The sequence below is a fragment of the Ambystoma mexicanum genome, chromosome 8 (assembly GCF_040938575.1).
Source record: "Ambystoma mexicanum isolate Mex_15411 chromosome 8, UKY_AmexF1_1, whole genome shotgun sequence".
Classification (NCBI taxonomy): Eukaryota; Metazoa; Chordata; class Amphibia; order Caudata; family Ambystomatidae; genus Ambystoma; species Ambystoma mexicanum.
Window position 1 is genome coordinate 347,738,176 of NC_090929.1, and position 13,256 is coordinate 347,751,431.

Consider the following 13,256-nt stretch of genomic DNA (forward strand, 5'->3'; position numbering starts at 1 on the left):
TGGGGGTTTACTGCATAAAAGCAGGGCTTTGGGGACTGGAACTTCAGAAGTCGCCACAGGACCTAAGAATCCGATGAGGGAGAAGCTGAGCTTACTTGCCACGACACCACCACCGGTGGAGCCCTGCTGGACTGCCTCACCACTTTTCCCGACGACAGAGGAGATCTCCCGCCGGAGAGTCTTCTTCCTTTGACTGGTGGGGATAACCAGTTTCACCGTCTTTTCGTTTTCCCGACGTACCTCGTGGCCGCCTTGCCCATGCCAAGCACCCCGGCAACCGGGATACCACGTTTTACCACAACCGCGAAACACAGGTAACACCTTTAACCGGAAAACTCTGCGGCTGGTTTCTGCCCTGGTAGAGCAACGACCTTCATCTTTCCTCCAAGTCGAGATCTTCTCTTCCCCTGGACGACGACGCAACTTGCACCCACTACCAGGAACAACTGCCACCGCTGGAGGATCCTTCCCACTTAAGGTACTGTGTCCCGCCTGGCTTCCATTGCTACCGACTGTATGGGGTAGATTTAGCCCCCGGCTTTTGAACCTGGGTTAGCCTGGGACACCGTGGAAAAAGGGGTGTATATATTACAATAGTAACTGTGTTTAGAATATTTTACAATAAGAGTGCTGGAGTGTTTCAAACCGTGTGTTTTTAAATAAATAATTATATACTTTGATACCAAAGCTCTGGTCAGTGTTTGCTTGTATTGTTGTATCTGAGTGCCTATTGTGTATACTTTGCATACTGCCTAACTCTTCTTGAGGGAGGTCTGACTGTTCAGCCACAGCTACCACGTAAATCTGGGTGGTGCGGACTGCTACCAAGTGGGTTTACTGCCAACACCTGTAGTCTTAAATCTTTTGCAGTGTTCCCTAAGGGAACTGCACAGGTTTCTGCCTAACACGAAGATGTATTCTTTAACCCCCAAGAAGAGAGAAGCATTACAGGAAAATCTGGAAGAATGTTTACGTAAGGGATATATTGCTCCCTCCAAGTCCCCGGCTGGATTCCCGCTGTTTTTTTGTTAAGAAGAAGGAAGGATCTCTACGCCCCTGTGTGGATTACAGACAACTGAACGACATCACACGGAAGGACAGGTACCCCCTTCCTTTGATCCGAGACATCATTGAATCCCTTTGCTCAGCTCATATCTTCTCCAAACTGGATCTCCGAGGAGCGTAGTAGGAAGAGAAGAGTCATAGGCTACCCCTATTCTAACCGTATGTAGAAGGTAGGCTGAGAGGAAGCAGGAAGCCAGTGTATAAATACTGGCAAAAAGGAGGGACCAGCAGAGGAAATTTCAGCAAAATTATCAATTTATTCAAAACATTGTTGCACACTATTAAAACAATAGGTATAAACACAAAACCTATTTAAGAGTTTACTTGAGCCAAACCTCAACACAAAATTGGAACTGTTTTAAACATCACAGTTTGAAGTAGGTGGAGGTTAGTAACATATTGTGTGAAAAAGGGTTTACATTACTACTTAAAAAGGACACCTTTTGAAGTGTACATGTAGTTTGGCACCTTGGACTTTCGCGCCCCTGACAGCCCCCCATGCCAGCAGGCATCCACCGGCACGAACCGCCTTTGATACTGGGGGGTGGGATGGATGGGCCTGGGGCGTGCAGATAAGGCACAGGAAGACTACTGAATGGAGACACACTTATGTGGATAGCAGGGGGGCGGCCTGCTTCAAGGGGAGGCCTGGCTGGAGACACGGGGTCTGAGGAGGCCATGTGACCGATGGCCCACATGTTCAGTTTTTAGTCACATCATTTATACATTTCTGCAATTTATGCAAATACCAAGCCGCACATAATGAACTGGTATAGTTCCTGCGACCAAAACAAACCTTGCATTGATCATTGTATGATTCATTTACTTTTGTATCAGATCTTTATTCTTGAAGATTGTATAATAATGTCGATATTTACTTTTCAGATTTATCAACAATAACTGCCTGTTCGATTAGCGGTTTCCCTTCGAAGACCCATGCTAAATCTGAAGGCACTACAATGCATGTATTCCCGAAAACTGTTGATCGAATAAGAGAATGGGTCAGACATTGCGGATATCCACTGGATGAGCTGGAAAGTAGAGTCCAACAAGTCTTACAGGACAAGAGGGGTGATCGATACCGCATCTGCAGCCGGCGCTTTTCCTTGGACATGTACACAACTTCTTGGGTAACAAAGAAGAATAAACGGCGAACGACACGGAAATTGCGCGAAAACGCTATTCCCACTCTAGTCGTCCACATTCCGCCACCGGTGAGTCAAGTGTCCAGATTAAGCTTTAGGCCTTGCGGTAGTGTGTAGGTAGCCGAACTGATTAATTGATATTGTAGGTTTTCTATCCCTTGTAATAATTTTGATATTGATATGAGTGTATAGTTTTTTGAATAATGACATTTATCAATATATTCTTTTTCGATTTCATAACCCACAAACGCAATGTATATATATATGGGGACAGGGAACTGTGCTGTATTGAGCATTTTTCAAGTATTCTGTCGGCTTACATAGCTATTTTTAATATTGGCATTTCATTATCAATCATTAATTGACCTTTACAACTTCTTGACTATTATCAACCACTTCTAGCGCGTATCAGGTAATCTTACTAGGCTAATCCGCTACATACTTGTTTTATGCATGTCAAGTAATAGTTTTATTCTATTGTGTAATTACTTTACCAAATGTTTGGTTACTGCTTTCCAATGGATATACACCTTAGTTATCGTCCACTAGTGTTTGTTTTCAGTTCTAATTAGTGTTATCCATACTAATGCAAGTACTGTCTTTCAGGGAGATGCTGAAGCGTTTGCCACATCTACAACATTTCTAGATGTTCTTCAACAGCAGGAGGTATGGATACTGACCGTTCCATCGAGCGTCATCATCAGAGCTGGAATTCTTGTCGTTTGATTGTTCTACACAATGTTTCATTCGTGGTTAGCCGTTGATATGTACCTGTGCTGTCGACCCCAGGTGTGCGTTATGTTTTCACAATTGTAATCCTCACTAATGCAAGTACTATGTTTCAGGCAGTTTATGGAGCGTCAACCCCTGCACTTGATGCAGAGCCTGACATTCAAGTATACGAATTGGCGCAACAGATTTCGGAAGTGCGCACTACATTTGCAACATCCATAGATATTCTTCAGCAACACGAGGTATGGATAATGGCAGCTCCATCATGCGTGATCATATAACGTGATTCCATTTGCTATACTTTCTTCCCTATTAACGCAAGTGCTAAGTTTCAGGGAGACGATGAAGCTTCCACCACAATCACAACATCTCATTTAGATGATGCAGATGTAAAGGAATCGTTGAAAAAAGTCGATGAAATGTGATCATATTTAGATTTTCCTTGATTCTTTTGGACAATGCATCATTTGCGGTTATCTCTTTATATGTACCTGTGCCGTCGACCCCAAGTGTGTGTTGTGTTTCCAATATTGAAAACCATACTAATCCAAGTACTGTGTTTCAGGGAGACGACGGAGCTTCCACCACAATCACAACATCTCATTTAGATGATGCAGATGTAAAGGAATTGTTGAAATAAGTCGATGAAATGTGATCATATTTGGATTTTCCTTGATTCTTTTGGACAATGCATCATTTGTGGTTATCTCTTTATATGTACCTGTGCCGTCGACCCCAGGTGTGTTGTGTTTCCAATATTGAAAAGCATACTAATGCAGGTACTGTGTTTCAGGGAGATGCGGATGCCTCCTCTCCAATACAACCATTCATGGCAGTCCATGCAGAGCCAGAGGTATGGATACTGACAGTTCCATCGAAATAGATCATCACTGGTCGAATACTTGTCGTTTGATTGTTGCACACAATGTTTAAATCGTGTTTGGCTATTGAGATGTACCTGTGTGTTCGTCCTCACGTGTGTTTTATGCTAACAATATTTTGATACATAGTAATGAAAGTACTATGTTTCAGGGAGACGATGGAGCCTCATTCCGTGCTGTCTATGCGGATACAGAAAATATAGTCGTTGCAGCGCAAGAGGAATGGAGGACATGCGGAAACGAATCAGAGCTACAGCGTGCAGATGTTGAAGGTCGAGTCAAAAAAGTTGCAAAGAAAAAAAAACAAAAAAAGGTTAGTTACAAACAGTTCATAACTTTAAAAAAATGTTTGTGCTGGGGAATATTTTATGTTTTTTTCCAGTCAATTCTACTACACTCCATCTTGTGTTTAAACTGAACATCCCTTTTCCAATCTCTCCTCCAATTACACGTGGGTGTCAGAACTATACACACACAGACAGTGAAGCGAATGAGAGATGTGGCTTGCCAGACCGTGTACACTATGGAGGAACTATTAATTGAGGCGAGGCGTGTTCAGGTTCGAGATGCTCATGTCCAATGGCCAGAACATGAATTAACTGTGTTTGGAGACTACAGCAAAGTTGCATTGGACCATAGCTACAGTGCGACCGCACCACCACAAGAAGATGTTATTGAATGTATTGAAGATAGCTCTGAAGTGGTTGCAGATGAATTTACACAATCTACACCTGCCAAAAATTTGCCACCAAAAAACCTGTCGACATTGTTGTGTTCTCCCATCAATGTTGAAGTAATAGATGTTGAAATGACAGAGAATGAACCAGCCGCAGCATCCATAGACGCATCAAAACTTGATATCAGCGATATTACTTTCCAATGTGTTGAAATCTCCACAACGTCAAAGGCTGAAACAACTTTGACGCAGGATGACAGTCTAATGAAAGAGAGCAACTATATTGTATTCGACAGTTGTTTGATGGAAATTATAAGTATGCTGAAATGTGTGCATTCCATTCGAGGGAAAGTATGTGGGAAGCCATTGATTAATGTGACTCGTCAAATAAAAGTCAGTAACGTCAAAATAAATGCCGCCTGTAGATTAAATCATAGGTTCTCATGGTCTGCACAACCGATGCTGGGGAAACTGCCAGCAGGCAATCTACTGTGTGCAGCTGCATCACTTTTTAGTGGCTCCAGTTTTAGAAAGTTAGAGGCTTTCTTTCAGTTTGTGGGACTCCATTTCATTTCTAAAGCGCTGTACTACATATACCAACGTGATTATCTGTTTCCGGCCATTAGTGATGCTTGGAAAATTGAACAATTGTCTCTAGCAAGTACATTCGAAGGCAAACGATTCAGGCTAGCCGGCGATGGACAGTGCGACAGCCCTGGATTTTCTGCCAAGTACTGCACCTACCACTTTCAGGACATGGATAGTAAGAAAATTGTGAGTTCGGTGGTCGTGCAGGTAACACAATGTACACCCTCAGTGGCCATGGAGAAACTAGGTTTTATAAAATCAGTGGAATATCTACAATCGAGGGGAATGCACATCGACCTCATAGCCACGGATAGACACGTTTCAATTGCCAAGACAATGAGAGAGCAGTTCCCACATATTAAACATCAATTTGACGTATGGCATCATGCTAAATCAATCAATAAGAATATCTCGGCTGCAGGGAAAAAAAAAGGTTTTGAAAGTATTTTGCAGTGGTCCCAGTCTATCAGCTACCATCTTTGGTGGAGCTCAAAAACTTGTGAGGGGTCAGTGGAAATACTACTTGAAAAATGGCAGTCACTGATGCACCACTGTACCAACGTTCACCGCTGGACAGCAAATGAACATTTCCACCAATGTGAACATGGCCCTTTGTCCCCAGAGGAGGCACGGAAGAAGAAGTGGTTGATTCCATCTTCACCGACACTCAAAGCCATTGAGAAGATTGTTTTCGACAAAACTCTATCAAGAGATTTGAGAGGACTGACAGAATTCTGTCACACAGGAGATTTGGAGGTGTTCCACAATATGTGCCTAAAGTACAGGCCAAAGCGCTTGCATTTTAGCTTTCGGGGCATGAAACATCGCACTCTACTAGCGGTCTTGGCCCATAACAGCAATGTCGGACGTGAACAATCTAGGACTAGGGGTAAAGTAAGGATGCCTCGCTACACTAAGGTGTTTTCAAAACGAAGTAAGAAATAGGTGATCAAACCAGTCTATGATGAAATGCAGTTCGACTTTGTGAAAGGCCTTATTGTTGCTGTGTTAGAGAAGCACAGATATGGAATTTTGGACGTTTCTGTGCAGAGCAGTGATCCATTGCCACCGAACATTGCGACTGTGCCATGCCCACCCGAAGCACAGCTGATTGTGAAGTACAAATCCCGGTTTAAATAATTGCAATACGATTGTCTTTTTGTAAATAAATGTTATTGTACAGTGTACCTGTAAACCTAACCCCTACCTTCACCATCATGGGTGGCGAACAAGCTGGGTGTCATCTTTGAATTCTCTCTATTCACCTCACATATGTGTATGTTTATATTTTTCTCATGTCTCATCTCATGTAAATGTAAATGCTGCGCACTGTTAACGGAGGGAAGGCTTGCGTATTGCAAATAATAATACAAACAAACAATAAATCTCACTTTTAACTCAACTCCTGTGGTACTTTATACTTTCCCTGACCTTCCGCCAAAAATTAAATGTCTCAATTTGGGCTGCAAAGCTCGCAGACAACGGGGACAAAATTGGGGCACTTAGAACGCGCCAGGCAAGCGTGCCGTGGCATTTGGGAGAGAAGCCAGTTTGCATTTGCACATTGAGGCGCACTACATAGATGGATTCTAAACTTCAAGTTCTCACAGATGCCTATACTACGTGATGTTGCAAATAAAGAATGCAAAGGACAGCGCCCAGATGAGGCCCACAAGTCGCACTGAAGTATAAGGGTCTATTGTTTTTTGACCTTGAGACAGGGACCATGCCGAAAGAACTACATTTGAAGGGAGTGCGCAATAACGTAAGAGACGATAAGGCAGAAAATTCAGAAACTAGACCGAGTTTCATTTTAGGTCAGTATACGAAAAATCGTTGTCAAGAGCACGGTCCGTTTTACAGACTGCATTACGAAGAGACACAATGGAAATTTCAAATATAATGTAAGTAAACCTTTACACGCTTTTATACCGGAATGAAGATTTAATGAATGGATGCATGAATACATGAATGAATGAAGAGCTAGGAAAAGCAAGTAAAACTGTTGGTAGTGGGCACATGGGCATGCAGGTCCACTGGTCTCACCGATCTCGGTCCTTGGCCCAGCCACTTTTCCCTGCACTGCCTACCTGCACTACGGGACTGTCTCTGTATCCTTCAGCCCCTTCTCTCGGCATTTACCTTGCACTTGCCACCAGCTGGCCCTATTATTTAATTTGTATTCAACTAACCATGTACAGCCCTTCCCCATGCGCGATCAGAAAGACACCTGGCCTAGTAGGATCGTTGTCTGTCTGCCCTTGTTCCCCACCTGCCTCGTCACGCCTAGAAACACTTGAGTATAGGCGCGTTACAAATGCCATATCATATATCATATCATTCCTCACGCATGTAGACTGTCGTTTATCATTGTGTGTTGGACTCGATTTATCTCGTTACTTTTCGCAATTGATTTTAGACACGAACATACTCCATTGAACTATCCTTGCAAGCAAATAGTTGCTGATCGGCCGTAATAAATAAAATGAGTAATATTAATGAAGTTCGGCTAGCGAGACTAATTATCATTTTTTTGTTTTCATAACAGGTATTTGATCCCATTCTGCCACTGCCATCTGTTTGAGACACCGGCGGATGGATTCTTCAGCAGACACCTGCAGCTTCGTGTCAACAACTGGAGCACGATCACCATATTATGGGACGATCGCCAAGGGCCCACATGCCCTTACGCTGTACTAGTGGCTAGAAGCAACATAACAACCTTTAGGCTGGACTAGTGCCTAGTTGATGGAACAGCCTTGCGGTTCACCGTGCTTCCAAAGTGATTCTTTTTATGAAAATGAACACCCTGTAAGCCATAAAGGAAAAGCGCGTGACTCAAGATGAAACGGAACCGTTATTGCGGATACAGATAAAAGAAAATAAATGGCTTCCGGAGTTCATATGGCAATTGCTGAATATTCTCTAAACATTTAATGTCAAATAAATGTACTTTACCAAATGTACCGTGTTGCTGTTTCATTTTAAAGTACAGTTTCATATTCCGAATTGTGGCGCGCTGTGTTGTGAGTTGATCTGTGTTGGTTTCCGGGTTCTGTGTGGAGTCACGCAGAAGACGACTGGGCGCGTTTGCCTACGCAGCACAGTAACGTCACGGGGAGAGGCGGGGAATATGAATGTTTTGATAATGTCAGGCTCAGGGGCGGGGGAATTGATTTAGTGCCGCAAAAGCAGGTCAGCCAGGGCGATCGGGGAAAAGATAGGATTATCAGAAAATGGCGGCTCCCTGGTGCTTGTTTTCGCGTGCGTTTAATGGACGAAAACTCGGGTAAGGTCCATAGGAAAGTTTTCTAAAATCGAGCCACTTAGGCTTAAAAAAACATGGCCGACCCGTAGGGACAATAACATTTTTTTACTAGACCATGCCTTTAAGTAAGCCACCTCAGTGGCCCACAAACAAGGCATACGCAACACACCCTGAGCACGCCTAAGCTCCCTGTGCCCCCTCAGATATGTTCTCAAAAGGGGCGAGATCTAAACAGCGCCAGACCACCATGGAGACGTACACTGCCGGGGTGCTCGCTGGCCCAACCACTGCCAATAAGAGCACTGCTGAAGCGCTACCTGACCCCTCTGCTGTGGCAGACGAACCGAACTATTCCCAACTCCTCGAAGCCATCAAGGCATTACAGACAACAATGGAAAATAAAATAGATGCTGTGGCCATCGATCTGGGCCTACTGCGTCAGGATGTATGGACCATTGCAGGCAGGACTGACACACTTGAAACACAGGTCCGGGAAAACACGGCTGCCAAAACACAGCTCCTTAAGGACGTTGATGAACTGCAGCAAAGGATGAAGAACCTCGAAGATAGAGCCGAGGAGGCAGAAGGGCGGGCGCGCCGAAACAATATTAGACTTTTAGGCCTGCCGGAGGGCACCGAGGGATCGGACCCGACAGACTACGTAGAGAATCTCCTTCTACAGGAAATAGGGGCCGGGAAACTCACACAAGGCTTCACAATCGAGAGAGCCCACCGATCCCCGGCCACTAATTGCCAAAGTGCTCAACTACAAGGACAGGGAGACCATCCTAGCTTTTTCCAGATCCGGTGGCCAAATTCAAAGGGGTTCTGCAAAAATAGCCATTTACCCTGACTACACCTTTCAGGTCCAAATGAAAAGAGCGCAATTTATCTACTCCAAAGCCAGACTCAAAAACGCTGGATTACGCTACATTCTCTTGTACCCGGCAAAATTAAAAGTGATTCACAACAACAGAACGCTCCTTTTCGACAACCCCGAGGACAACCCCGAGGAGGCCCACGAATGGATGGACGGGAAACAGCTTCCAGACATCGAAATAAAAGGACGCAGACCGCGCCAGGCTACACCAAACTGACCACGGATGGAGTCATGCTCCACACACACATGGGAACAACGCGGCTAAACTCTGAATGCAGCAAGATTGATTCCTTAAGCGAGCTACACCGAGGATAGTTCGTTCACCCTTCTGACCCCTGAAGTTTCTCTTTTTTTTTTTTTTTCTGGGTAGTTCTATTCTACCCGCCCGTTGGGCACCCGAAGACCAATGAATGGTCCAACAGAGCGGAAACGGGACTGTCATGACGGGAGAAACCCTGCTGGACCTGTTCAAAGTTTGGGGAGTTTACAGTTACTGGGGGGTGGGAAACGGGATGTTGGTGTCATGGAGGGGGGAGGGGACACGGGGATTTACTGTTATAGTTGGGTACCACGAACTAAAATTACCAAGACCACGGGAACTCTTTATACGCAATGCTGGAACAGCCCGACCTCAAGTTCAGATCGCCTCAACCGTCTGCCCACACAGCACCAATGGATGACACAGTCAAGATCGTCACTTGGAATGTTAGAGGCCTGAATAGTTTTGTTAAACAAAGACGTGTTCAATCCTACCTTAAGAGATGCAAGGTCGGAATCGCCCTGCTACAGGAGACCCACTTGACAGCTAAGAAGCTCGAAGCCCTGTCCAGGTCCAGGCGAGGCACCCTGGTAGGCTCCGCTTACTCCTCCTACGCCAGGTGGGTCTTAATATGGATTGCCCCTTCGGTCCCCTTTAAGCTTACTAGCTCCAAATTAGACAATGAGGGGAGGATGGTCGTGGTATGTGGCTCTATTGAAGGCAGAGAGCTTTGTCTAATTAGCACCTACGCACCCAACCATGACGCAACTGTTTTTTTCCACTCTCTCTAATCACGGCTCACCCCTTACATGAACAGAATCATAATTTGTGGAGGGGATCATAATTGCACCCTCGACCCTACACAGGACAGATCCGACACTAAACACGACCGCCCCTCCACCCCGGCCAAAATCCTGTCCAAGTTGGTCCAACAGCTTCAACTCTGATATCTGGAGAGATCAGCACTCTGAGAAACGCGAGTATTCCTTTTACTCCCCGCCGCACGCCGTGCACACCAGGCTGGATTACATATTTCTTAGCCAAACACATCAATCTGCATTTGTTGATGCACATCATTTGCCACGAGTGCTGTCGGACCACTCCCCCCTACTGATTACTTGGGAGGTGTTCCCGCCTAGGCCGCCTATATCCACATGGAGACTGAGAGCAGAAGCCCTTCTCGACACTGTCTTCAGAGAACATATTAGGGATAGCTCAGAAGAATATTGGCAACTTAACCTCAATAGCGTCAAATACATGAGCACCACCTGGGAGGCATATAAAGTAGTTATGAGGGGGAAATGATTGCTGCGGTTGGGGGTGCCCAGAGATCCATCACAACCCTGTTGGAGCAAGCTGAGTGTGACTTGAAGGTCCTGGAATCGAAGGCTGACTCATCCCCTGATTATTTACATAGGATCACCGAACTTAAACAAACTTAGCAAACCCATTGGGAATCCCTGGGCAAATTAAGTCACGCCAAACACACAGAAAGAATCCACGCCCTGGGGGACAAACCAGGAAAGCGTGGCTTTATAAAAGGGAAACCCCCAGACCACCCATTTGCCACATAATCACACCTGATGGCACTACCGTGCATACCCAACAGGAAATAAACTCGGTCTTCTCCGACTTCTATCGTAACCTGTACTCTGAAACCCCGCTCCCTTCTGACACACAGATCGAGGACGCTCTCGAAGTCATTAACCTGCCCACACTGGACTCGCACATGGCTGAGACCCTTGACAAACCTATTACCCCTGACAAGGTCAAGATGGTAATCAGATCGCTGCCTGCTGGGAAGACCCCGGGCTCTGACGGCCTCCCCGGGGAGTTTTATAAGACTTATGAGGACACACTCGCCCCCATATTGACCAAGGTCTATAACGAGGCCTTTGAGCGTGGCTCCCTCCCAGACTCCCTGAGTGAGGCCGTGATAATACCCCTGCTCAAGCCAGGGAAGGTTGGAGACGAGTGCGGCTCGTATAGGCCCCTCTCTATGTTGAATGTAGACTGCAAGATCCTCACGGCACTGCTTGCCAACAGACTACGCAGAGTGATCCCTTTGTTGATCCACCAAGATCAGACTGGTTACGTCCCCGGATGTTCCATTACTGAAAATCTGTGCAGGTTACATCATGTTATTTATAGTACAGAGGGGAGCCCACAGAAGCTCGCAGTGGCGTCACTGGACGCCACCAAAGCTTTCGATTCCGTGAGGTGGGACTGGTTGTACGCTACTATGGCTAAAACGGGGATAGGTCCTGTATTTCTGAAATGGACGCAGTTAGTCTATGCTAATCCCACTGCACAAGGGTACGCACCAATAGAACTTACTCTGAAAAGTGGCCCCTGTGCAGGGGCACCCGACAAGGTTGTCCCCTGTCCACCATGATCTACATCATCGCTGCAGAGCCTGTAGCGGCCTACCTGAGACAGGAATACGGGGATGGAGGCATTCATATTAACAGAGCCACTCACCTTGTCTCCATGTACGCCGATGACACCCTCTTGTACCTTCAGGACCCCGAACACCTCCTACCTTATATTCTGGAAACTCTGGACTGCTTTCACAAGCACACCGAGAACCGAATCAACAAGAGTAAATCCTGCCTCTTCCCCCTAGCTGCACTACACGGTGAATGTTACGGGTCTCTCCCTCCCCTTGATCTGGAATGGCAAGCAACCTCCTTCAAATATTTAGGGATAACTATACACAGGAACCCCACTACAGAACATATCCTTAACACCGTTAGGGCCAAGGACTCGCTTTCTAAGTCCATGGACTTTTGGGGCTGGCTCCCGCTTTCAATGGCAGGAAGGGCGGGCCTCCTCAAAATGGTAGCCCTCCCTCGCTTACTACATACCTTCCCCAACGTTCCCTACTACATCCCTCCCTCGTTCTTCAGGGACCTCAATAAACTTTGCAGGGGCTTCCTTTGGGGGGGTGGCAGACACAGGGTGGCACTAGAGACCCTCCAGAGGCCATACGAGAAGGGCGGACTGAAGATCCCAAACTTCGAACTATATTTTCTCGCTGGTCAATTGAGACATGTTGTGCAGTGGATGGCTGATGAGGACACAATAGACACGTGCCTTCTTCAGCCAGCCCTCCCCCAGCTACTACTCAGGGACCTGCTCTGGACTAGAAGGGGCGCCCTTGAACACTGCCCTTACCTCGCCAAGCTTGGGACACGCCTCTGGGAAAAGGCCTGTAAACTGGTAGGGCCTAAAGACCCGTACTCCCCACAGATCCCTATCGCAGCACTCATGTTTAACCAACCTTGGGGGCACCTTGAGACTCGTACACTATGGGAGCCCTTTGGTGTGGCCACGCTGGGAGACTTGTTTCAAGAACAGGAACTCATTGCCTTCCCCCACCTCTGCGACGCCACTGGTCTCCCCACCGGGCAATTTCTACTGCATAGAGCGGTCACACAGGCCTTGAGTGGTAGGTGCCCTGAGGCTACTGACCAAATAGAGGAAAATGTATGCATCGAAATGATCCTGAACGCTGCTGAAGGCGGCCATGAGACCTCTCGTATCTACGAAGCCCTACTGCAGGGCTCTACCGAGGATGACCTGAAAAGCCGGAACAAATGGGTGGCTGAGTTAGGCCTTGTTTTCGAAGACTCTGATTGGGGGGACATTATCCATTACCACAAAAAAACCTCCCGTAATGCCCGCTTACAGCTCATCCAACTGTATATAATCAACAGAGCGTACCTCACCCCAGAAGCTATATCTAGATTCACCGGCGCT

At 46.2% G+C, this 13,256-nt stretch overlaps 1 protein-coding gene across 3 annotated transcripts in view; it reads right to left on the reverse strand.

The window, feature by feature from the left end:
• PNPLA7 (patatin like phospholipase domain containing 7) overlaps positions 1 to 13,256 on the reverse strand; it is a 2,986,886-nt gene that overhangs the window by 2,120,020 nt on the left and 853,610 nt on the right. The gene's annotated exons all lie outside the window — the stretch shown is intronic.